The sequence below is a fragment of the Episyrphus balteatus genome, chromosome 1, assembly GCF_945859705.1.
Source record: "Episyrphus balteatus chromosome 1, idEpiBalt1.1, whole genome shotgun sequence".
In the NCBI taxonomy this organism is placed as follows: Eukaryota; Metazoa; Arthropoda; class Insecta; order Diptera; family Syrphidae; genus Episyrphus; species Episyrphus balteatus.
Window position 1 is genome coordinate 46,686,300 of NC_079134.1, and position 25,218 is coordinate 46,711,517.

The following is a 25,218-nucleotide window of genomic DNA, read 5'->3' on the forward strand; positions in this document are numbered from 1 at the left end:
TACAAACAAGAGATTAACATTTTTCTCATTGGTCAGAACTAAATGAGTAAAGCGAAAATGAGTGTTATTTAATCTTATAAAATTTTGATTGGATAGGTATAGATGTACATATATGGTTTTGTTTTTGTGAGAAGATCGCAAAAACGTTGAAATAGAAAAAAAAACATAAGTATACTTATGTAAGTTTGGGGGATAATTGAATTTAACTTCTTATTTGTCCAACTAATATTGCAAATACGTATTTTTTTTTTAAATTAATTAATATAATTATTCATAGCGTATTTTGTAATACGCACTTTGTTATTATTTATATTAAAATAATAACCAAACCACCCCTTTTGTTTACAGACGTTATTTTGGTGTGGTGGGGTGGGGTTTTTGTTTGATTTTTAACTTATCCTGTGTCAAATAAATAAACAAGGAATGGGGATGTTTTTTGCATAAAAAGATTAAACCAAACCCATTTTCGTTAAAATCTATTAAAATAACCAATGAGAATCGATATTCTCTTATTTATGTTTCCATAATTCCATATCGTTCCTCGCAATTGTTGCCAACCCAAAAATCACATGTCATAGCTTAACATAACTTTAGAATTCGTTACTCTAGTTTTTCGTAACTTCGGTTTCGCGTAACTTTGACGGCCGTAACTTTGTTGCGCGTAACTCTGTTATTCGTAACTCCGTTACCATTTCCTATGGAAAGAGTAATTTTAGTACTTAGTAACCAGCATTTATGCATTTATCAAGTGCAGAGATCTCAAAAATATTAAAAATATATAATTGATGATGGTAAAATTACGATTTACATATGTACCTTATTTGCTAAAAATTATCGTTGAAAGAATCAACCTTATCACGAATTTCATTCCTATCGGAAATTTTCAGCGATTCCCAAAAAACAATCATGGAATCCGTTCGTAGTTGAAAATTTCATAGATACAAATAGTCTCTACGATCGGATTTTGTGATTGTTGTTTCGGGAATCGTAGACAATTCCCGATACGAATGGAATTCGTGATATGACCGAATAAAAGGTTTAAAGTTAGACGAAAATTATTAAGAACTGTCAAGATCTTTGAATCTTGAACTTTGAAGGTGCAGCGTGTAGACTTCACAACAAAATATAGTTGTATACCTTTTTGAGTATATAAAAAATTTTACTTTTTATGTGGGCGCTTTGTCTTTTCCTAATTCCTCCTACTTCAATCAGTCCTCTTAATGGCTCTATGAAAAAAAAAAAAATAAGTTCAAAAACTAGAACCTGAGAAAACAAAAATCTTTTGAATTCATAATTTCATTAAAGAGCATAGTCTTTGAAAGTGAAAAACAGTTAGTGACTTTTGCCTCTAGAGGGCGATATAATCAACTTCATACGACGATGTCTCATTTGTCAAATTACGACAAGCAGCTTAGAAGCTATGATGCTATGATGAACTGTTCAACTAATTTTATTACAAAGCTGCCTGGTTCGATTGCCCACCCTTAGTTTTTAAGTTATAACAATCATTTTTTGTTCAGTGTAAAATTAGGTGATAAACAAAAAAACTTTTTTTTATATCAGAAACCAAAAAAAAAAAATTATGTGTGCAATTCACACGTGGTAGAAAGAAGTGAAACCTTAAAAAATAATTTTTCTTGAAAAAAAATTACACCATTAAAAAGCTTACAAATTTTCCTAAAGAATAAAGCCATACTTAAATTTTTTTAAAATGCGCAAAAACTATAAAAATAATTTATTCAAAACAATAATTTTTCATAAAAAAATCAAACAAAACAATTTTTTTACTTCTAACACCATTAAATCCATTTCTTTTTTCACTGAAATTTAAAACGGTACACTTCCTTCACTGATTTTGAAAATGAAATTAATTGAAAGTTATAAGCAACTGATTTTTCCTGTCGCTTTTTCGTTTCATTGTGTTTCAAATCAATACGATACCTACTAAATAAGTTTTCACTTAAAAAAATCGGTTTTTTTTTTTCTATGAAAATATCGTGAGATTAAAGCCGTGGCTCGTTTGCCAAGGATAGCCCAACATTTTTTTTCGCTGACCCAACAAATTTAACAAAAATTTGTGCAGTGAAAAAATTGTTCTTTTTACATTTTTCTCGATTGGCCATTGCAATTCCAACAAATTTCATCACTTTTTGCGTTAGCTCAACCTTAGTTCAAAAATTAGGACATAAAAAAACTTTTTTTAAATTACCAACCTCTTAAAAATCAATTTTTATTTTTTTTTTAGTGTAAAAATTATCCTTCCTACACCTTTTCTCAATTTACCATGGTTATTTCAATAAATTCCTTCGCTCTTTTGGTTTGTATTTCTTATAATCCAGTCAAATAAGGGTTTCACCTCGGAATGAATGCTAATATGTCAAAGCGCGAAAGGAGATTCTCAAAATTAGCAATAATAGACAATGGTATTATATACACATATGATACATGTCTTCGAGGTATTTTTTAATGCTGATGCCAAAATTTCTAAAATCAAGACAATCTGAAAAAAGTTATACCAGTTTTTCATCTGTCAACCCATATTATTAGGTATAACAGTTGCAAACTTACTATGTACCGAAAAACCCTTAAAAGTTATGGTAGAGGAACCAAATTTTGCATGTAGTTTTTCATATCCATTATTATTAGGAATCAAAAAAATGCAATGAAAAAAACATTCATATCTATGAAAAATTGGTATTTTTTGAAAAAAGGGGAAATTTTGGGATATGCACATCCTGGTACAGTCTTGGAATTAGTGCTAATAGGCTATTTTTTTTGTTTCTACCTTTGTTTGGATATTCTATATCTTATGTCTAAAAAAATCTCATGTCCGCAAGTCCTAATTTTCCTGGTTTGGTTTACCCCTTTTTTCACCTTATTTTACTGTTTTATTAGTTAAAAAATAATCTTATTTCAAAATACATACATACCTATACCTACATAGAAGTAAAATTTGTTTGTTTTACATTATTCATATTTCAATGTGAAAGAAAAAGCTCAGTGAAGCCAAAACTTTTTTTATTTTGACAGGAGGAAATCTTCAAAAGACACTTGGCAGTATTCGACACCAAGTAGTGTGGGACTCTTAACCACTAAAACCACCTCTTAATGAGGATCAATCTTGAAAGTTCGACATCAGATTTTTCTTTCTTAACTTTGTAAATCACTTCGAGGGAAGTTTAAACTTTGAATACTTTCCCATGTTTTTTTTAGACCATAAGCTCATGAGGCTTTGTTCTTCTTAATCTCCGAACATGGTTTCTCATATTCAAGACGGACACCATTTCAGAATTAGTATGATTTTGCAGTCTCTGATTTTGCAATACAGCGTATTTTTTAACAACTTCTGTAACAATTTCTATTTGTAAGTCACGATGTAGATCACTATTTCTTATGTTCCAAGGTGCATTAACTATTCCACGAAGGACTTTGTTTTGAAATTTTTGGATGATTTTGGCATTTGTTTTCTTTGTACAGCCCCATAATTAGATTCCATAGGACCAAACAGGCTAAAGTACTTGATTATACAGCAGAAGCCAAAACGGCGGCGCAGGGATATAAGTCCCCGGGCAGTGCCGGTTTAAGCACTACCGGCGCCCCTGGGCAAGATTGCAAGTGGCGCCTCTAAAAAAAAATTCGTCTAAAAACAATTTTTTAAAATCACGAAAAAAAGCAATAGCAGATTATGTCTTACCTCTCATATACTTGTTAATGCATTTATTAAAAATGTGCAGTGTATTAACTTAAAAAGGTTAACTTAAAAAAAAAATTTATTATTCATGTCATTTAGGCTCAATTGACAAGACTACCTTTATCTCTGACTTTTTTGTTTAAACACATTTAGAGATTAGGTACAGTTGGTTTTATTTGAACAATATTTTTTCAAAAACTTTTTCAACTAGGTACATTAATGTCGTTTTCGATTGGAATCACTCAATGATTCACTCATTCTGAAATCCAATAAAAAACTTTGAATCGCTTCCACCCAATTCTAAAAGGAGATGGGGCAAAATTATATGGGACCTGGGCCATGAGCGTACATTAATGAGACTAGTCTTAAAATGAAACTGAAGGTTAGTTTATTCAATCTATGAATTTTTTTCAAATCGTAAGTCAGGGTCTTGAGATACAAGGCTCCAAAGTTCGTTCTGATAACCCTTACAACTCCCTTTTAAATGCAAATATGTATCATGAGAGCTACAAGAGGTATATTGATGTTTTTGATGTCAAATGAAAGGTTGTTAAGTACTATGTAGTTAAAGACTTTACAAAACGAAGAAAAAAAATCGTTCCAAGAAATATATTTTAAACTTAAACTGAGATAAGAGTGGATTTATCGAAAATCTTCTTTAGTATGTATTTTGTAATCTAGTTTATGTAAACAAGAGTGTAGCCCAGAGTTCTTCACAAGAAATTATAGTTTTTGTGTCTCTCTAACATAATTTGGTCAAATAAACAAGCTTCTAATCCGCATTCTAAAAAATTAAAACAGTTTTATAACTACACCTGTGTGTTGATTGTAAGCATATTTAAATTGAAAATAAATAAATATTTTGAACAAAAATCGATTTTTTTAAATAACATTTTACTTTTCTTTATTTGTTCACCGTTTCTTTGTTTTTGTGTAATATGTTTTTTATATTGTTTAAAAGGCACTAAAACAACCTTTCATTTGACATCAAAAACATCAATATACCACTTGTAGTTCTCATGATATTTGCATATAAAAGGGACAAGAGTTATCAGAACGAACTTTGGAGCCTTGTATCTCAAGACCCTGACTTACGATTTGAAAAAAAATTCATAGATTGAATATACTAACCTTCAGCTTCATTTTGAGACTAGTCTCATTAATGTACGCTCATGGCCCAAAAACGCCCCATCTCCTTTAATATCTGTATTTATAAGTATTTGGTTTGTTCGTTGTGAGCTCTAGGGCACTCTGGGTCGCTCCGAATTCGTTGTCAAGCGTTTTTTGTAGCTCCTTTTTCAACCAGAGTTATTTCCTCTGTGTTCGATGTTCGCTGATGAAACTAAAGCTCTGAGGTGTTCGATGTAAAATGAAAACCCGAGAAACTCTGATTTTTTTCACAGTTAATTGAAATGACTTAGAGTGCCCTGGAGGGGGGAACAACGAACAGACCTATTTTTTTATTCTCACACACAAACGTAGTTTTTATGAGAAATGGAGAAGCTGTCAGTTTTTGGCATTTCTGGATTTTGGGTTTTCGGGATTTTGGGATTGTGGGTTTTCGGGGGATTGGGGACAAAATCCCGAAAACCGAAATCCCGAAAACCCAAAATCCCGAAAACCCCAAATCCCGAAAACCCAAAATCCCGAAAACCCAAAATCCCGAAAACCCAAAATCCCGAAAACCCAGAATCCCGAAAACCCAAAATCCCGAAAACCCAAAATCCCGAAAACCCAGAATCCCGAAAACCCAGAATCCCGAAAACCCAAAACCCCGAATGGGATCCCGAAATCCCGAAAAATTATATAAAATGAAAAATTTGCGCAAATTTTTCATTTTATATAATTTTTCGGGATTTCGGTTTCCAAAACAATACTAAGTGTGAAATTAAGGTGTTATTACGTAAAAAAACAATATAAGTTTATGATTCCGTTAATATCTCTTTTTACATGATTTCAAGTTCTTAGGTATTGTGATTTCAGCAGTGTTTTGTAATGATTGAGTTAAGTTGGAAAATCGTTGAACTAAAATCAAAAGAATTATGAGTTTTAATATTTAACTTATAATAATTGTTTTTAATTGGTTTTAATTTTATGTTTAAGTTAAAATTTCAGTGAAACACAGTTTTGAAGAGTTTTTTATTTTTTCTGTTTTTTTTTCGGGATTTTGGCCTTTCTGGATTTTGGGTTTTCGGGATTTTGGTTTTTCGGGATTTTGGGTTTTCGGGATTCTGGGTTTTCGGGATTTTGGGTTTTCGGGATCTTGGGTTTTCGGGATTTTGGGTTTTCGGGATTTGGGGTTTTCGGGATTTAGGGTTTTCTGGATTTTGGTCTTTCTGGATTTTGGATTTCGGGATTCTGTCCGTCTCCCGTTTTCGGGATTTTGTGTTTTTGGGTTTTCGGAATTTAGGGGTTTCTGGATTTAAGGATTGCTTTAGTCTTTCAAAAGAAATTGGGGCGCCTTGTTCTTCAAAGATGAACGAAGATTTTGGACAGCATTGGCTTCCCGGAAGCCAAATAAATTAACCCAAAATTGGGGGGCGCCTTCATTCTTCAAAAAGTTTAGGACAAACAATACGAGCGCTGTTGAAAATGTAAAATAGAAAAAAATTGGGGCGCCTTTGTGAATGTAAAAAAAAATAAAACATCGATTGGAAAGACTTCGTTATTTATATAACTTTTGTAAAAGTTCGGGGCGCCTGCGGCGCCCCTCAATTCTTGCGCCCCTGGGCGACGGCACAGGCTGCCCCCCCCCTAAAACCGGCTCTGTCCCCGGGACACAAGTCCCGAATTTTTTTTTCGGGACTAATGTCCCACTTTACTGGGTCATAAGTCCCGAATCCAATTCGGGAATTATGTCCCACCCTACTGAGACAGAAGTCCTGAATTTTTTAGTCGAAAATGGGACATAAGTCCCGAATAAAGTAAAAACTATTTTATATACATATTTTTACTATAAATGCTCATACAGGTATTAAGTAATCCATAAGATTATTTTTTGGTGCCATGAAATAAGCCCAAGTGAAAAATAAGGAAGTCTTTCGAGAATTGGCATAATTTTAATTTTCAAAAGAAAAATAAACCCATTTTTCAACATTTGGCTTAATTTCTCTTTCACGTCAATTTATTTTCAGAAAAAAAAAAATAAATGTGCCTCGTTTCGGTTTATTAAAGCGAAATAATACCATTATGATTTTTATATCATTTCAAATCAAACTTTTCAAAGAATAAGTTTTATACAAAATTTGTTTTACTTCAGTTTGCCCAGGAAAAAAAATGCAACTCAAACTTCAAAGACAATATTTTGCCAGTTTAATGTTTGTTCCAAAGATATGCTTGTGTTATAACTCTATAAACACGAATCTCTTTAATTTGCACAACCCAAACGCGAAGCGGAAAAAAATTTTGCCCACGGGAGAATCCATTATTTGCTGTAAATTTTTATTTAAAGGTTGGACGACTTAATGTTCAGTTTCAGTTTTAGATGTAACATTGAGAAACATACAAACTAAACAAAACATTTTAGGTATCAAGAATCTTTTACATTTAGAACGGAACGAGCAATGAATTAAATGAGCTTATTAGTTGCTAGTAGTGCTAGAAGAATCAACAAACAATATTCTTTTTGTACGAATTACATAATTTTATTACCTTAAGTGTTTGCTCTTCAAAAAAAAAAAACATGCTCAACATGACCACTTCCTCCCTAATAATGATAAAAACTGTTAAAAACATTTGAATTGCTTCTCGATTATAAAAGAAAGTTTGGTATCAATAGCAACATATCTTTTAAGTACATAGCTACACACTATTCGAGCTCAGTGCTATTCATCACATGTTTACCTGACAATTGTGTCCTGAGATTGAATTGAAACCCACTCAATGAATAACGAAAAACCATTAGCTTAAACGAGTTGTTGTTATGGTAGCTGCCCAGAATCAGAATCGCAAAAGATTCTGAGCTGGGGGTAAATCTGAGTTTTCTTTTATTCCACAACCCTTACATCATTTTAAGAAAAAATCAATGAGTAAGTGATTTTATCGGCAGCGTGGTCTAGCAACAATGCGAAGCCATTTCAAATGGATTCCTATCCAGCATCTATACAGAACAAACCCCTGTCAAACAAACAGAATTCGCATTCGTATTTTGGGGGGTTTTGGTAAGAAATTGCGGCGTCGCGATTCTTTGACGATAAATTCTAGACAACAAAAAAAATTGCGGAACGTAATTTTTTAACTTCCTTAGTGTTCATATAGAATGACGATATGGCATCAAGGATGACAATGACCCGGGTTGAGAGAGGGTGGCAGATCTGGATACAATACACGCTTGAACAATTTGTCATATAATGGTATTAGATAAGAACAAAGTATGTAAGAACTTAAAATTTTTGAACCTTTAAACCCTTAACCTCATATCAGTTTTTTTTTATATTTTTCTTATTCGCATTGACCTAAATAAAGACATTCTAATAGTTCTTAAAAGAAAAATGTTCACAAAGTAGAGGGGATTTGATGGGTTCATCTGTAGAAGAGGAACTTTTTCGCCATTAACCGAAGAAGTTTTTTGGCAGACAATATAGGGTAGTTTTTATATCTCTTGAATTTATTCGCTTCTGAATAGACTTTGTGGCGGCGACAAATAGACATAATATCAGTGGCGCCAATCCAATAATCAAAATGAAATATCGTTTTGTTTTTTTTTTGTCGGCTTATTGCTTGACACGAGTTCAGAGAGTTTGTGGATTTGTAAAAACAAAATTTTCGTTTCGGATTTATGTACAATTTTGTATTGTTGTTTGGTTTTTGGTTAGCTTGTTATTTCGATTATGTAACATCTAAAATGAGTTGAGTCTATGAAATTATACCTAACATAATAAGGAGTCATTGCAACCTTTACGCATTTTTTTTACCTCTCCCCGTCTATTAGGGAAAGGCAGTTTAAAGAAAATGACACACAAAATAGGAAGGTCCAGACGGTGTGAAATGTAGTTGAGGTTGATTATTTCCCCTCGCAATTTAAATATCACACTCATCGTCGGAAGTGGCACGAAACATCACAAACCTACTTCCAATATAACGTCCCCATCCCATCCATTCATTTTTCGAATATCTCCCACCTCCATCCCTGAAGATCATCATTTTAGACTTTCCGAGCTTTACAGTCACTTGCCAAATTCCGAGAGAGTGAGTTCCTCTGTATACACGAACAAAAAGTGTAAATTGCATTGCGAACAAGGCAGTGAAAAACTCACGCAAAAAACTCACTCTTGCGGAATTGGGCCCCAGTTTCCAAAGCTCACAGTAGTGCTCCAGGCGGTTGATCATGCGTTTTATTAACACAATTGCTTCCTCCAGAAAAACAGTGTCGTCTGCAAAAATGAGACATGGTATTCGTAAACCTCCGAATTCAATAGCCCCACCTCGACAATATCATTTATAAACAAAATGAAGATCAAGGTACTCAACACACATCCTTGTCTTACTCCCATTTTCGAAGTCATCCGACATAAATTTTCCGTCCCAAACATAGAAAACATTCTTTCCATACATCGCTTTCATCAGATTCACAACTTCTAAACCCAACCAAATCCCAAAGCATAAAGCTTGGAAATCTACGAATAAAACATACAATTTCTTTTTGCTGCTTTTAAAGTAGTCGGCAATGTTTAATAAGGTGAAAATCTGATGCACTGTCGAGTGATTTTTCCTAAAAACAGCTTGAAACATGTTTTTACTGAAGGTTTTGAACGAACAACAACAACTTGTGTGTGCTACCACCAAGTTCATAGACTTGAATTATAGCTATTTCACGGGGACCAACCCGATCATCAGACTCCTTTTAGTGGTGCTAACTGCTAAGTCGCTTTTGTTCAATTAATTTTGAAAATTGCCCGACCTAGGATGTTTTTATTGCTGACCAACTACGTCAATATTTCAAAAGTATGTGTACTGAATAGCTTCACTGAAGAATTCAAAAATTAAATGTCCATGTAGTTCTCGGGCTTATCTTAAGTACCTTTTTTGTGCAGCGGATATATAATTACTTTTTTAAAACTGTCTGGTACTTCTGTGGACTCGATATAATTGTTTTAAACTCTTTGGTAAGTGCAAACAGGTATGCCGAAAAAGACAACCAAAATAATGTCCTTTTCTTTCTCAAAGAAATTGGTGATTCATTGCACTTTGTGTGGTTTCTTCTTCGCCCGAACTGGTCTTTAATTACCAGACTTTTTCCTACACTGTTAAAAATGTTGGTGTAGATTCTACGAAAATTTGGGTTACATTTGAGGCAACACCAAAATTTTATTTAAATTAATACATACTTTTAATGTATTACATTTTTAAGTCTAATACAAAATTTATTGAAATCTAATTTTTTTGTATTAAAAATCAAGGACGTTTTCCTGAATTAAAAGTTTCAGTTTATTGTAATGATATTTCTTTCTTTTTCTTTTTATTATTTTAAATATTTTTATTTTCTTTCTTACTTCTCTTAGAATGAAAACATTTCTGAATGTCATCATAAATATAATAAAAATCTCAAAAAAAAAACATGTTCAAGTAGTGAATCATGCGACCAAATCGTGCGATTAAATCGCATGATTCACTACTTGAACATATTTGTTTTGGACATATTAATTTGTTTTTGTTTTTTTGAATGGAAATGATAGCCTTTCGTCCTTTATTTCATCTTCATACAATAATCCCATCCATAGTAACTTTTGTTATGAAAATCAACAGACACTCCGATTTATTAATAATTTCGACAAACTTCAAGTGCATTCATAATTTGTTCTTCAAAAACACAATCGTTATCATGTCATAACGGTAAAAGAATGGCATGTCCATACCGCAAGAGCAACGGCGTTAGTAGTAGACATTTGGAATTTGGAGATTTCGTGGAGATTTTTGCAAAAAAAATTGTTTCTTTAGAGATTTTGTCCATGGAGATCAAGGGGCACGGTAGTGCCCAGCCAAGTTCTCTAGCAACTTTGGCACTACACCCTTATTTACAGGAAACAACTCAGGCCATTTTCGACCCCCCTCTAACTTCCACACCAAAGATGCCAGAAATTTCAAACTCGCTACATTTGTTGAGCTCGCCGAACCCAAATTCCTCACAAAATTTCAGCTTCTTACGATGAGTAGTTTCTGAGATAAAGGACTTCAAAAATCGCGAAAACCGTAACTGGCTCACTGACTCACTGAAAGATCATCAAAATTATGGAGACCTTCCCGCTATCGTAGAAACTTGAAATTTTACATGGTGATAGGACTTGTGGTGTATACAAAGGAAAAAATCGAAAATTTGAGATTTTCAATTCAGGGGGCGTGGTAACCGCCCATTTTCGCCGAATTTTCATCAATTATTAAAGAGCACTTCTGATTATCGTAGAATCTTGAAATTTGGTAGAATGGTAGAGCTGATAGTTTATACAAAGGAAAAAATTTAAAATTTGAGAATTTTAGCCAGGGGGCGTGGCAACCGCCCATTTTCACTGAATTTTCATCAAATATTATAGAGCACTTCTGATTATCGTAGAATCTTGAAATTAGGTAGAATGGTAGAGCAAGTAGCTTTTACAAAGGAAAAAATTTAGAATTTGAGAATTTTAGCCAGGGGGCGTGGCAACCGCCCATTTCCGCTGAATTTTCATCAAATATTATAGAGCACTTCTGATTATCATAGAATCTTGAAATTTGGTAGAATGGTAGAGCTGGTAATTTATACAAAGGAAAAAATTTAAAATTTGAGAATTTTAGCCAGGGGGCGTGGCGACCGCCCATTTCCGCTGTATTTTCATTAAATATTTTAGAGCCCTTCTGATTATCGGAGTATCTTGAAATTTGGTAGAATGGTAGAGCAGGTAGTTTATACAAAGGAAAAAAATTTAAATCTGAGAATTTCAACCAGGGGGCGTGGCGACCGCCCATTTCCGCTGAATTTTCATCAAATATTATAGAGCACTTCTGATTATCGTAGAATCTTGAAATTTGGTAGAATGGTAGAGATGGTAGTTTATACAAAGGAAAAAAATTAAAGTTTGAGAATTTCAGCCAGGGGGCGTGGCAACCGCCCATTTTCACTGAATTTTCATCAAATATAGAGATTTTCAATTCTACAGCCATACCTAGCAAAAAGTAGTGAAATCACAACAAAAACATTACTGTTAAAAAAAAGAGCCAAGTTATGTTGAAATTATGCTGGCACAAAAAGTATTGAGATATAAAAGTGTACCAAGTTCTAAAGCTTGGGTTCAAATTCGTATCAATAAAATTTTGATTGTTTACTTGGCAAATTTTTGAAACAACTTTAAAAATCGGTATTTAAAACAAAAATTGTCAAGTAAGCAATCAAAATTTTATTGATACGAATTTGAACCCAAGCTTTAGAACTTGGTACACTTTTATATCTCAATACTTTTTGTGCCAGCATAATTTCAACATAGGATAACTTGGCTCTTTTTTTAACAGTAATGTTTTTGTTGTGATATTCTCTTCTAGATATTGGCAAGTTGGATTATATTTTTTGAAGATTTTGTCCCATGGTGATATTATTTCTGGGGATTTCGTACGACTCAATGCAAATGCATTTTTAAAGTCACTTTTTCAGGTGGCGATTACCCTAAATCCAGGGACAAAAAAATTTCTTTCTTTTTTAAAATGGCTTTCATTTTCGTTTACGTTTTTATTATAGTTTGATTAAAATTTTTAACCATATAAAATTATAATTTAGGTGCAAATAAATTAGTTTTTAATTCAAATTTTCTTATATTTCAATACTTTTGAATAAATTTTAATTTTTTGTATTTGACTAAAAACTTATAGTTTTTGTTTTGAAAAGGTCTAATTCGAAAGGTTGTATTAAAAACTATGAAATACTTTTCGAAAGACTTTCGAAACTATGTACTTCCTTTGGCAAAACGGTACCAAATTATTGCCAATTACGTAAAAGCACCAATTGTTCATACTACTTGTTTAAAAAAAAAATAGAGTGTTGCATATTTCTAAATAATTGAACACGCTTAAATTAAACCAGGAAGATGTGATTCAAAATCAGATTTTTGTATGTCACGTGAAGTGGTGTCATGATTTTTGTGCTTTGAATCTATCTTAACTGTGCATTGAGCCCATTGATAGAAACTTAAGTTGTTACCTAGAATTGAAACAAGAACTAATCGATACAAAAGAACATTTATTTAATTTATCTAAAATTAAAAAAAAAAAAGTTTAATCGTATCATTTCAACTTTTATAAAAAGTTTTCAGCACCCTTGCCTTAAGGATAAAAAAACACACACGAAAATTGAATGAATCTTGTCCAATTTATAAATTGATTTTTTTCTTCCTTAAATTTTTTTTTTCGAATAAAAATCTGCTATCAATTTCATCTAAATCAACTCCCATCTATCAATTCAATACATCCCATCAATATAAAAGGAAAATCAGTGAAAAAAATCTCATTCAATGTAATCAGTGTCAATAGGCGAATAAAATATACAATTTTATGGGGTCTCTTTTACCGAATACTACTTAATCCAATTGAATTTTATTTGTATTTCGTTACCACCTCATCATCATGATGCTATATCTACCAGAAACTACCCCCGTGGGAATATGTCGATATACCTTCAGGATAGGTAGTGTTAAAGGTAGACATTATAAAAATCAACAGGTCCATATGCACCATAATCATCATCGTCATAGCTTGTGCTTGTTAACTTTGAATTACAAGTGTTACAAAAACCCATATATGTCCCAGGGGAACATTGTGTGAAAAACACCAACCCTTAACGGTAAGGTGGAAGGAAAAATCACTCAATGCTGATGGAATTCCTTAAGGATAATTGGAAATTTTTTTTTATGAATTTAGTTTTCAACTTCTGCTTGGACGAAAAACAAAAGGCTTTTTACTTTTATGAATAGAACCATTTAATGGAAATGAAATTTCTAATAGATATTCTCCACCCCCTCTTATCTCACAGAATCTCAAACTCCTATTTACGTAGAAATTGAAAAGAAATGCTCATCTGGAAAAGAGAAAGGCAGCATCTACGACTTCACCTTTTTGACGGAATGCTTCTTCGGTGTTTTTCAGCATTCATCATCTAACCCTAATCGATTTCGCTCGAGCGGTTTTGAGTGGAAAAGTCTGTGTGCGGATGGTGTCAGAGAGAGTTGAAATGTTTGTGAATGAAGAAGAAGGGGTGGGCTGCAAACTTAAATGGCAGAATTTCATTTCATTCATGAAACCACCTCAAAAACTCATTGTGGCGTAACGTGATAAGTGCTATATCAGCTACAGAAGTTCATATAACAACGTTACCACCGAAGCCGTAACCAAGAACTACAACTGCTGTTTGACGTCCTCTTATTGGTATGCCTTGCCGGCATCATCGAGTCCTTCTTTTATAAATTTCATCATTCTCGATGTGGTTGAAATGAAGATATGTGGTGTTTGCTGAGGAGTGGTTGTGGAGGAGTTTGTAGTAGTAGCTTTTTCAGAACATGGAATGAATATTAATAAGATGTTATGGAGGAAGTTGAGTTAATGTTGTCAGCAGTTAGACTATGAATTAAAGATATTTTCAAAACGTTTATTAAGTTGATATACCGCTTTTTGGTCAGTTGTTATTTGTCAACAAGTTAGAATCTAAGACTTGTAGCCAAGCTCAACCTATTGCAATTTAAGCTCAAGCGTGATCGCCGAAACAGGAATTGATATCGCTGGGTCAACTTATCACTGAACGTAGTGCTTAAAGTTATGCCGTTCTCGATTAGCAACCGTGCATTGTTTTGGCGATATTTAAGAACACCATTCCAAGAAAACTTTTGGTTTAAGGTTTCAAAATGTCGCTGACAATTAATGGCAATTTAAACCAATCACTCCCTCATTCGAAAACCGGCCGATCTGATCAAGCTTGATGTTTGTTGTGAGTCCGAGGGAAGAAAGCAAAGCATCAGGCTTATGTGCACGAATACCGGAAATTCTGGTACGAATACCTACCACCATTAATTTTCCTTAAGAGGTGTAGGTATATAAGTTGTTTAAAGCAAATAAATGGTCACACTGAACGCCCGGCGTGTCGCTCGGAAAATAGAAGGACCAATTTACCTATGAGAAGAGAGTTAATGAGTGCTTACTAGTATCTACTTTGCTCTAGCCAAACAATAGATTCAAACTTCTGACTTGAAAGGCAAAGAGCTTAAAAAACATGTATTAGTACAAAACTATTTTTGAAAACTTAAATTGAATGACTTTAAAATGAGGTTCTAAAAGCATAAACTTAGAACTCTAGAAAAGAAGATTCTAGAATTCCAGATTCCAACTGCAAAAAAGGAAATTCGAGCCTTCCATTTTAAAGACGCTTGATTTGACTTAATAATCGGATATAGAAAACTTAAGAACGTAAACTTATCTTGTAGATGCATCGTTATTATGGCGACGTGTATAATTTCATTTCAATGCATCAGAAGGCAGAATCTACGAAGTTGATTGGGAGAAATCTACACATTCATTGTGAAAATTCCTCTCATATCCAATATCATTGGATTTACCTATTTTCGGTCCAACTAACAACCTTGATTTATGAGCTTGTATTATTACACCACCCTTATAAGATGACGACAATTTTTTTTCTTTCGCTAATAAGTCTATTGCGAGTATATTTTATGACACAAAATGGAATAAAATCATAATTTTTCAATATAAAATGCCATCATTTATCTTATAAGTTTATTTCCTATGATTCTCGCCATCATGACGCCATTTCCAAAAGAAATTGATAAAGAATGTTAATTTTAACGAACCATCTTAGAAAAGCTGCAAAAGAAAAGTCTTTTATGGAGACAATTAAATTGTAATGCTCTGCATTCATTTCAAACCAAAGTCAGATGACAACAGAGAATAGAAAGATTGTGTGGTGGTGATGGTGATGCTTGAGCAGCTGCACGCGACTTCAAGGGTACTTTCTTGTAATATGAAGAGGGTGAGAGAAAATTGTCGTTTACACGACATGTTTCAAGTATCGTTTCAACAGTGTAAAACTAATTAACGCGAGTTTTCGAAGAAACATTTGCACTCCTTTATCCTTTTTAGCACAGATACGCAAGTTTTGGGGGTTGTATGGTAATCATTCTTAATATTGTTTGATTAGGATACTCGACTAAGGGCCAATTTTTCAATAGTCAGTTAAACAGTCAGGTAGTACTTATTCCTAAGGACAGAGAAAAAATCAATTTTTCAACAGGCAGATATAGCTTATTCCTAAGAATAAAACTATCTGCTTCTTTCAGAGACGAATAAAAATTATTCTAAGGAATAATCTGAACAAAAATATTGTGTCAGTTGTCAAAGCTGTTTTGAAAGAATTTTGAAAAAAATACGGTGGAACACAAGAAAACAAAAACAATCATGAATAAAAATGACGTTTAATTTTAAATATTTTTGAATTTGCCAATTTTTTTTTGTTATTCTGTAGAATAAATAATTCTTGATTGAAAAATTCAATGTTTTTATCTGATTGTTTATGAGCCTAATAACTTTATTCGTCGAACAGTTAACTGACTGTTTATTAAAAGATTGAAAAATTGGCTCTAAGACATAGGAATTTAATATCAATATCTTTGAGGAGTTGATGAATGTCTACATTAAAAATAGATGAAAACTGAGTTGAGTTAGTAGTGTTCGTATTTTGGAGTAATCTGATATTTCGCCAGTCAATAATTCATGTTACGAAACCTTTGAAATTTCTACATTCTGTTGGAATGTTCAGAGAGTATTTTCTACATGTTGAGAAGGAATGAAGTAATAGAATTTCAGTTTTGGAGGTTGGATCACGATTCACGATCAACTGTTTGGTGGGTTGGTTGTTGAATGTCACCTCAACGTGTTAACTGTCACCGGCACCGAAATTTAGGTTTGCTACAGTGATTTAGTGGTCAAGTGTGACTTCAACAAAATATATTGTTAAAAATGGATAATGTACGGTACCCGCGACGACGCGTCGCGACGTGCCAAATTTTATTTCGGTGCCGATCCGGATGACAGTTAACATAGGTCATATAAAACCATTTTACGTTTATTTTGAACGAAATTAGCGATTTTTTATCTTATTAATTTCAAAATGTGCAGAAAAAATTCTAATCCAGTTGAAAAACATTTTTAGAGATTATATTTTAAAAGCTAATTTTTCTTAGAGAAATTTTACAAACCCAAAAACTGAAGTATTTTTTACTAAGCGACGACGGATTGAGTTCATATTTCGTCTAACTGAATGTTATGAATTCTTGTCATCATTGCTATCTTTCAAAATCTTAAAAGCGGTGTCACCAATCACAATGAAAATGAAATATGACACAGCTATGTCCTTTTAATATTGAAATACCTGGTTTTTGTGCGAATTAGAATATTTTTGAATTTGTTATAAGTTATAACCAAACTGACTTCTCGGAAGAAAGCATGCCTGCAGAATGAAATATCTAGCATTGTACATATGCCCGATTCTTGAAAGGAGACTCTGGGAGAGATGGATCGGAAACTTTCGTACGTTTTACGCTCCAAAATCAGTTTGCTTATTTGGTGTTGTTGTAATTTCTTTTGTATTTTTTAATTAATGTGAAAAACACACACAGTGTAACCACACTGTTTTCACGCATTCTTAGCCAAAAAGGTCCGACTTTTAACACATACTTAGCCAAAAGCATCAATCCGAGCTTGTAGGGATTTCAACCTTATAGTGGCATACCGGTTAAACCTCCAAAAGTGTCTCGAATATCTCCGCCCTAGGGAGCGTTGGTTGTATTGGTTAAAAAGGGGGCCCTGTTATTATGACTCACGTCATCTAGCGGAAACTTTTCTTCCTAGCACGGGTCGTTTGAACGCGACACTACTCGAAGTTTCTTGCACTCAAAATTTTTTCATGCAGAAATGTTCGTTGGGATCTAAATAGTAAAAAAAAGTTTTTTTCAAAATATTTTATCTAGCTATTCGCTTCTGCGGGCTTAATTAGTTATGAAAAAAGCGTAATTTTACGTACTCTCACTCATGTTGGGGTTAATAACTCTGTTAATAACAACAGTAAAATCTTAAATAATGGCTATATTTTTAGAAGAAATATAATATGGCTATATTTTTAGAAGAAATATAATATATAATCAAATCTTAGTCCGTTCATTTTGTCTGCCCTATTCGATTTCACTAATCAAAAAGTTTTTTTTATAGAAGTCAGAGTACACTTTTCTAATGGTTTTTCGTATGCTGAACTCGAATCCGAAGTCAGAAAAATTTTAGAAAATCAAAAATGATCTTTTTTAACAGTTTATTAGGTTATGTCCTTTTGCGTGGTAATTTGTTAAAATAAAATTTGTGACGGTTTCTCAAAGAACTAAACTTCTTCTTTTAAAATCCGTTTAAATCATTTCGATATCTCTTTTTTTCCTAAAGCAATATTAATTTGAAATTTATCATCGGTTCCCCATCTGCGGCAGGCGAAGAAAGTATGTTGCGCTTAGGGTTGCCAATCGTACTCTAAAAAAGAGTACTGTACTCTATAATCTATAACTTTGATAGAGTACGTCAAAATACTCATTTTTTACTTAAGGCTTAATTAATTCTTTTTTGGAATGAAATTGAATCAAAGGAAGGAGTAAGCTTTTTTCAAAAACTTAAACTTTGTTTTTTTTTTTTATAGAAAAAAATGAATCGCAACTGATGCTATTTTTCTTGATCTTGCAATCGAAATACAAAAAATTATAGAATATTAATACCTACCTTGATTTTTTACAAAAAAAGGTTTTAAATATTAATTAAAGAAAAATGTTTAAAAACACAGTACACATAAAAAGGTAATATATTCCGAACTGACATTGGTCGCCAGATTGTCAAAACATGACACTTTGGCAACCAATGTCAGCTACCGAATTCTTAATTGTTTAAAATACCGACGAAAAACGTACAAAAACCGATAAACCACGCACACCGCTAATTTTTAAACAATTATTTACCATTTCCCGCGATGAAACAGAAGAAAATTTGTTATTTTTCAATTTATAATATTTTTAAATGACATTTTATAAATTAAAACAGAAACCAATTTCCTGTTTACTGCGATTGAAATATAAAAATTAAAGGCCGACCTGACAGATTGGTGCCCATTTTTGACAAACAAATTTTGACAACGTTCGGAATATATTACCTTATTATGTGTACTGTGAGTTCGGAAGATATTACCTTTTTATGTGTACTGTGCTTTTTGTAGATGTCTCATAGACCTGATCGATATACATATACATATATTTTGAGCTAAGACAATAGGCTTTCAGATGGTATAGCAGGTTGTTAGGGAAAAAATGGAATTAATGTTAATTAATTAATTTTTTGATGAAAATGATTGTTTTCAATAAATTATTTTTATACGTTTTGCGCATTTTAAAAATTTAAAAATGTTTTTTTTTTTTAGCTTTTTCTTGTAAATGATGATTGTTTGAAAAAAGTAAACGCTTCAATTGACTCATTTTAAACAAAAGCACACAACCTGTTTTCTGACGACGTTATCACGTAAAATCATCGTCCGTAAACCGGCTTTACAGACAACCTCTTTTTTTTCATTCAAACTTAACACTTTACAATTTCCGCTTTTCGAATGTCTTTCTGTTTACGTAACGCTGCAAGTCAGCAATTTTTTAAATCAACAGAATGGTGTAGGTATTTCTTAAACAAAATTAAACTAGGATTGTATTAATGGTTCTGGAAATAGGAGCAGAAAATTGAGTCAATGCGATGAACAATTTAATGGAGCTTATGTCAGTAACTCAGACCCTCTAGGGTCACTTGAAACAGTTGGCAATAACTCTGCTTTTTGCCAACTGGCAATAAAGGTCAAGAGCTACCATATTATACGGTTCCTGGTGCTAGTTGAAACAGCAGACAATAGCTTTATAAACAGAGCTATGCTATACAAACTTTATGGTATAACTAGTGACTTACTTACTTACTCCAGAGTGTCCGTCATCGCCGAAACAGCAATTGATATCGCTGGGTCAACTTATCACTGAACGTAGTGCTTAAAGTTATGCCGTTCTCGATTAGCAACCGTGCATTGTTTTGGCGATATTTAAGAACACCATTCCAAGAAAACTTTTGGTTTAAGGTTTCAAAATGTCGCTGACAATTAATGACAATTTAAACCAATCACTCCCTCATTCGAAAACCGGCCGATCTGATCAAGATTGATGTTTCTTGTGCGTCAGAGGGAAGAAAGCAAAGCAACAGGCTTATGTGCACGAATACCGGAAATACTGGTACGAATACCTACCATTAATTTTCCTTAAGAGGTGTAGGTATATAAGTTGTTTAAAGCAAATAAATGGTCACACTGAACGCCCGGCGTGTCGCTCGGAAAATAGAAGGACCAATTTACCTATGAGAAGAGAGTTAATGAGTGCTTACTAGTATCTGCTTTGCTCTAGCCAATAGATTCAAACTTCTGACTTGAAAGGCAAAGAGCTTAAAAAACATGTATTAGTACAAAACTATTTTTGAAAACTGAAACTGAATGACCTTAATATGAGGTTCTAAAAGCACATAAACTTAGAACTCTAGAAAAGAAGATATACGAATTCCAGCTGCAAGAAAGGAAATTCGAGCCTTCCATTTTAAAGACGCTTGATTTGACTTAATAATCGGATATAGAAAACTTAAGAACGTAAACTTATCTTCTAGATGCATCGTTATTATGGCGACGTGTATAATTTCATTTTAATGCATCAGGAGGCAGAATCTACTAAGTTGATTGGGAGAAATCTACACATTCATTGTGAAAATTCCTCTCATATCCAATATCATTGGATTTACCTATTTTCGTTCCAACTAACAACCTTGATTTATGAGCTTGTATTATTACACCACCCTTACAAGATGACGACAGTTTTTTTTCTTTCGCTAATAAGTCTATTGCGAGTATATTTTATGACACAAAATGGAATAAAATCATAATTTTTCAATATAAAATGCCATCATTTATCTTATAAGTTTATTTCCTATGCTTCTCGCCATCATGACGCCATTTCCAAAAGAAATTGATAAAGAATGTTAATTTTAACGAACCATCTTAGAAAAGCTGCAAAAGAAAAGTCTTTTATGGAGACAATTAAATTGTAATGCTCTGCATTCATTCCAAACCAAAATCAGATGACAACAGAGAATAGAAAGATTGTGCGGTGGTGATGGTGATGCTTGAGCAGCTGCACGCGACTTCAAGGGTACCCTCTGGTAATATGAAGAGGGTGAGAGAAAATTGTCGTTTACACGACATGTTTCAAGTATCGTTTCAACAGTGTAAAACTAATTAACGCGAGTTTTCGAAGAAACATTTGCACTCCTTTATCCTTTTTAGCACAGATACGCAAGTTTTGGGGGTTGTATGGTAATCATTCTTAATATTGTTTGATTAGGATACTCGACTAAGACATAGGAATTTAATATCAATATCTTTGAGGAGTTGATGAATGTCTACATTAAAAATAGATGAAAACTGAGTTGAGTTAGTAGTGTTCGTATTTTGGATTACTCTGATATTTCGCCAGTCAATAATTCATGTTACGAAACCTTTGAAATTTCTACATTCTGTTGGAATGTTCAAAGAGTATTTTCTACATGTTGAGAAGGAATGAAGTAATAGAATTTCAGTTTTGGAGGTTGGATCACGATTCACGATCAACTGTTTGGTGGGTTGGTTGTTGAATGTCACCTCAACGTGTTAACTGTCGCCGGCACCGAAATTTAGGTTTGCTACAGTGATTTAGTGGTTAAATGTGACTTCAACAAAATATATTGTTATTTTAAAAATGGATAGTGTACGGTACCCGGTAAACCATTTTACGTTTATTTTGAACGATAGCGATTATTTATCTTATTAATTTCAAAATGTACAAAAAAATTCTAATCCAGTAGAAAAACATTTTTATAGAGTATATTTTAAAAGCTAATTTTTTTTAGAGAAATTTTACAAACCCAAAAGCTGAAGTAATTTTTACTAAGCGACGACGGATTGAGTTCATATTCATTGTCTAACTGAATGTTATGAATTCTTGTCATCAGTGCTTTCAAAATCTTAAAAGCGGTGTCACCAATCACAATGAAAATGAAATACGACACAGCTATGTCCTTTTAATATTGAAATACCTGGTTTTTGTGCGAATCAGAATATTTTTATATTTCGTCATATAAGTTATAACCAAACTGACTTCTGGGAAGAAAGCATGCCTGCAGAATGAAATCTCTAGAATTGTACATATGCCCGATTCTTGAAAGGAAACTCTGTCAGAGATAGATCGGAAACTTTCGTACGTTTTACGATCCAAAATCAGTTTGCTTATTTCGTGTTGTTGTAATTTCTTTTGTATTTTTTAATTAATGTGTAACACAGTGTAACCACACTGTTTTCACGCATTCTTATATAAAATGGTCCGACTTTTCACACATACTTAGCCAAAAGCATCAATCCGAGCTTGTAGGGATTTCAACCTTATAGTGGCATACCGGTTAAACCTCCAAAAGTGTCTCGAATATCTCCCCCTAGGAAGCGTTGGTTGTATTGGTTAGAAAGGAGGCCCTGTTATTATGACTCACGTCATCTAGCGGAAACTTTTCTTAGCACGGGTAGTTTGAACGCAACACTACTCGAAGTTTCTTGCACTCAAAATTTTTTTATGCAGAAATGTTCCTTGGGGTCTAAATAGTAAAAAAAGTTTTTTTAAAAATATTTTATCTAGCTATTCGCTTTTGCGGGCTTAATTAGTTATGAAAAAAGTGTACTTTTACGTACTCTCACTCATGTTGGGGTTTATAACTCTGTTAATAACAACAGTAAAAACTTAAATAATGGCTATATTTTTAGAAGAAATATAATTCTTTTTAACTGCGTTTCAATAAAATTGATATCATTTTTAAATCTTCAGATATTCAAATCTTAGTCCGTTCATTTTGTCTGCCCTATTCGATTTCACTAATCAAAAATTTTTTTTTATAGATGTCAGAGTACACTTTTCTAATGGTTTTTCGTGTATGCTGAACTCGAATCCGAAGTCAGAAAAATTTTAGAAAATCAAAAATGATCTTTTTTAACAGTTTATGAGGTTATGTCCTTTTGCGTGATAATTTGTTAAAATAAAATTTGCGACGGTTTCTCAAAGACCTGAACTTCTTCTTTTAAAATCCGTTTAAATCATTTCGATATCTCTATTTTTCCTAGAGCAATATTAATTTGAAATTTATCATGGGCCCCCATCTGCTGCAGGCGAAGAAAGTATGTTGCGCTTAGGGTTGCCAATCGTACTCTAAAAAAGAGTACTGTACTCTATAATCTATAACTTTGATAGAGTACGTCAAAATACTCATTTTTTACTTAAGGCTTAATTAATTCTATTTTGGAATGAAATTGAATCAAAGGAAGGAGTAAGCTTTTTTCAAAAACTTAAACTTTGTTTTTTTTTATAGAAAAAAATGAATCGCAACTGATGCTATTTTTCTTGATCTTGCAATGTTTGAACTGGTGTAACTTTTGCTATTATCAATATAATTTATCGAAATACAAAAAATTATAGAATATTAATACCTACCTTGATTTTTTACAAAAAAAGCTTTTAAATATTAATTAAAGAAAAATGTTTAAAAAGGATTTTTTAACTTTTTCAGAAATGTTAGTTTAATTTTTTTTTAATTAAAATTTTGTTTTCTTTTTTACTTTGTTTTGTTTAAAGCCTGAACTACATAGAAACACAAAGTGAAAAAAACACAAATAAATTTGTTTTTGTTATTTTGTACTTTTGCTTACTTTTTATCCTTTTTTTGCTTTTGTGTTTCGATGTAGTTCTAGCTTAAGACCTCAAAACATTAGATTTTTTTCTTGTAAAAAGTTATTTATGTTTGAATTATATTGGTAACTTGCAACTTCAGCATTCACTGAGAGACTATTTTGGGTCATGAATATAAATAAGTGAGATGAGAGGAATAGGGCTTCATTGAAATTCATCAAAAATGAGCTCCTAATTTATATGAATTTTGAATTTGAACGTTTATTTTAAAAATAATAACAAAAATATTGTTATATACTGCAAGAAGCTCCAAAAAATACATTTTCAAGACTTGCAATAAATGGTAGGTACTCTTCTTTTTTCAAATGTACTCTTTTTTTTTCGTCTCTCAAATCTAATCTAACTGATGAGAATAATCTGTAACGGTTAAACATAAAATAAGGAAATTGACGGTTATTTATTAAGTATATTATGGTGAATCTCATGATGGTCAATGTCAGCCATATAGTTGGTATTATGCTTTGAGGCTGCATTTTTTGTATAAAAAGAATTAATTTTTGAGGGAAAAAAATATTTTGACAAACGTTCTTTTTCAACGTTGGTAAGGTAAAGTAATGCATTTTACGTGGTAAATTTGTCTTCTTTGAGCTCAATGCAAAGGGTACTTTTGCTAACAAAGTTTCTGATGAAAGAATGGCATTTCCAAATTCAGACTTTTTGGAGTCAATCCCCGATTTAAAGTGAATTCTTCAAAATGCGTTTATTTTTTTTTTGTGCATTTTTTTCATTTTTTGTCCATTTATGGTAAATTTTGAATGGTATAATTGTATAATTATATTTTTATGTTTTCATATTTGGTAATTTTTAGTTTCCCGTGACAAATTCAGTTCTCCACAGATTTTTTTAACAGGCACGCCGAAATTATGACTTGCAACAGAAGATGCACTAATTTCAATGTTAAGTTCCGCCGTTTTGCCCAATTTTTTACAAATCGGGGCCATAACAAGTCTGTCAGTTTTATACGTGCTTGAAACACGTAAAATGCATTACTTTACCTTACCAACGTTGAAAAAGAACGTTTGTCAAAATATTTTTTTCCCTCAAAAATTAATTCTTTTTATACAAAAAATGCAGCCTCAAAGCATAATACCAACTATATGACTGACATTGACTATCATGAGATTCACCATAATATACTTAATAAATAACGGTCAATTTCCTTATTTTATATTTAACCGTTACAGATTATTCTCATCAGTTAGAAAAATGTTTATTTTGTTAAAATACTTTTTCCGACCATTGTATATAGTAAGTTGTAATAGTATTTCACTTCCGGATACTCCATTCGCCCACGTCTCTAATAAGTCTCGCAGTCCAACGCCCTCTGCTTTCGAAGCCCCACCGTTCTTGATACTTCCTGTTCCTTTGTGTATTGGTCAACTCTCTTGATTACAATTTTTTTATTCTAGCAGTAGTTATTATTACCTATTACACACATGGAATTTTACAGTTCCTCACTTTTGATCTTTTTTGTTTGTATGTGTGAGAAGATGCGCAATAAATTACCTTCTATAAGTGCACTGTGCTTTGGATAATCTTTTACATCTTCTTGAGAAGGAATTAATATGCTTCTTCGACTGGGTCATACAAATTTCTCCTCCTGCCTGGCTTTCTTTCGAAGTTTTTATAACTTAATGCGTTCTAATAACG

General features: G+C 32.6%; 1 protein-coding gene across 1 annotated transcript in view; it reads left to right on the plus strand.

Annotated features, from left to right (window-relative positions):
- LOC129907205 (vesicular glutamate transporter 1) overlaps positions 1-25,218 on the plus strand; it is a 51,919-nt gene that overhangs the window by 15,469 nt on the left and 11,232 nt on the right. The window lies entirely within an intron of this gene.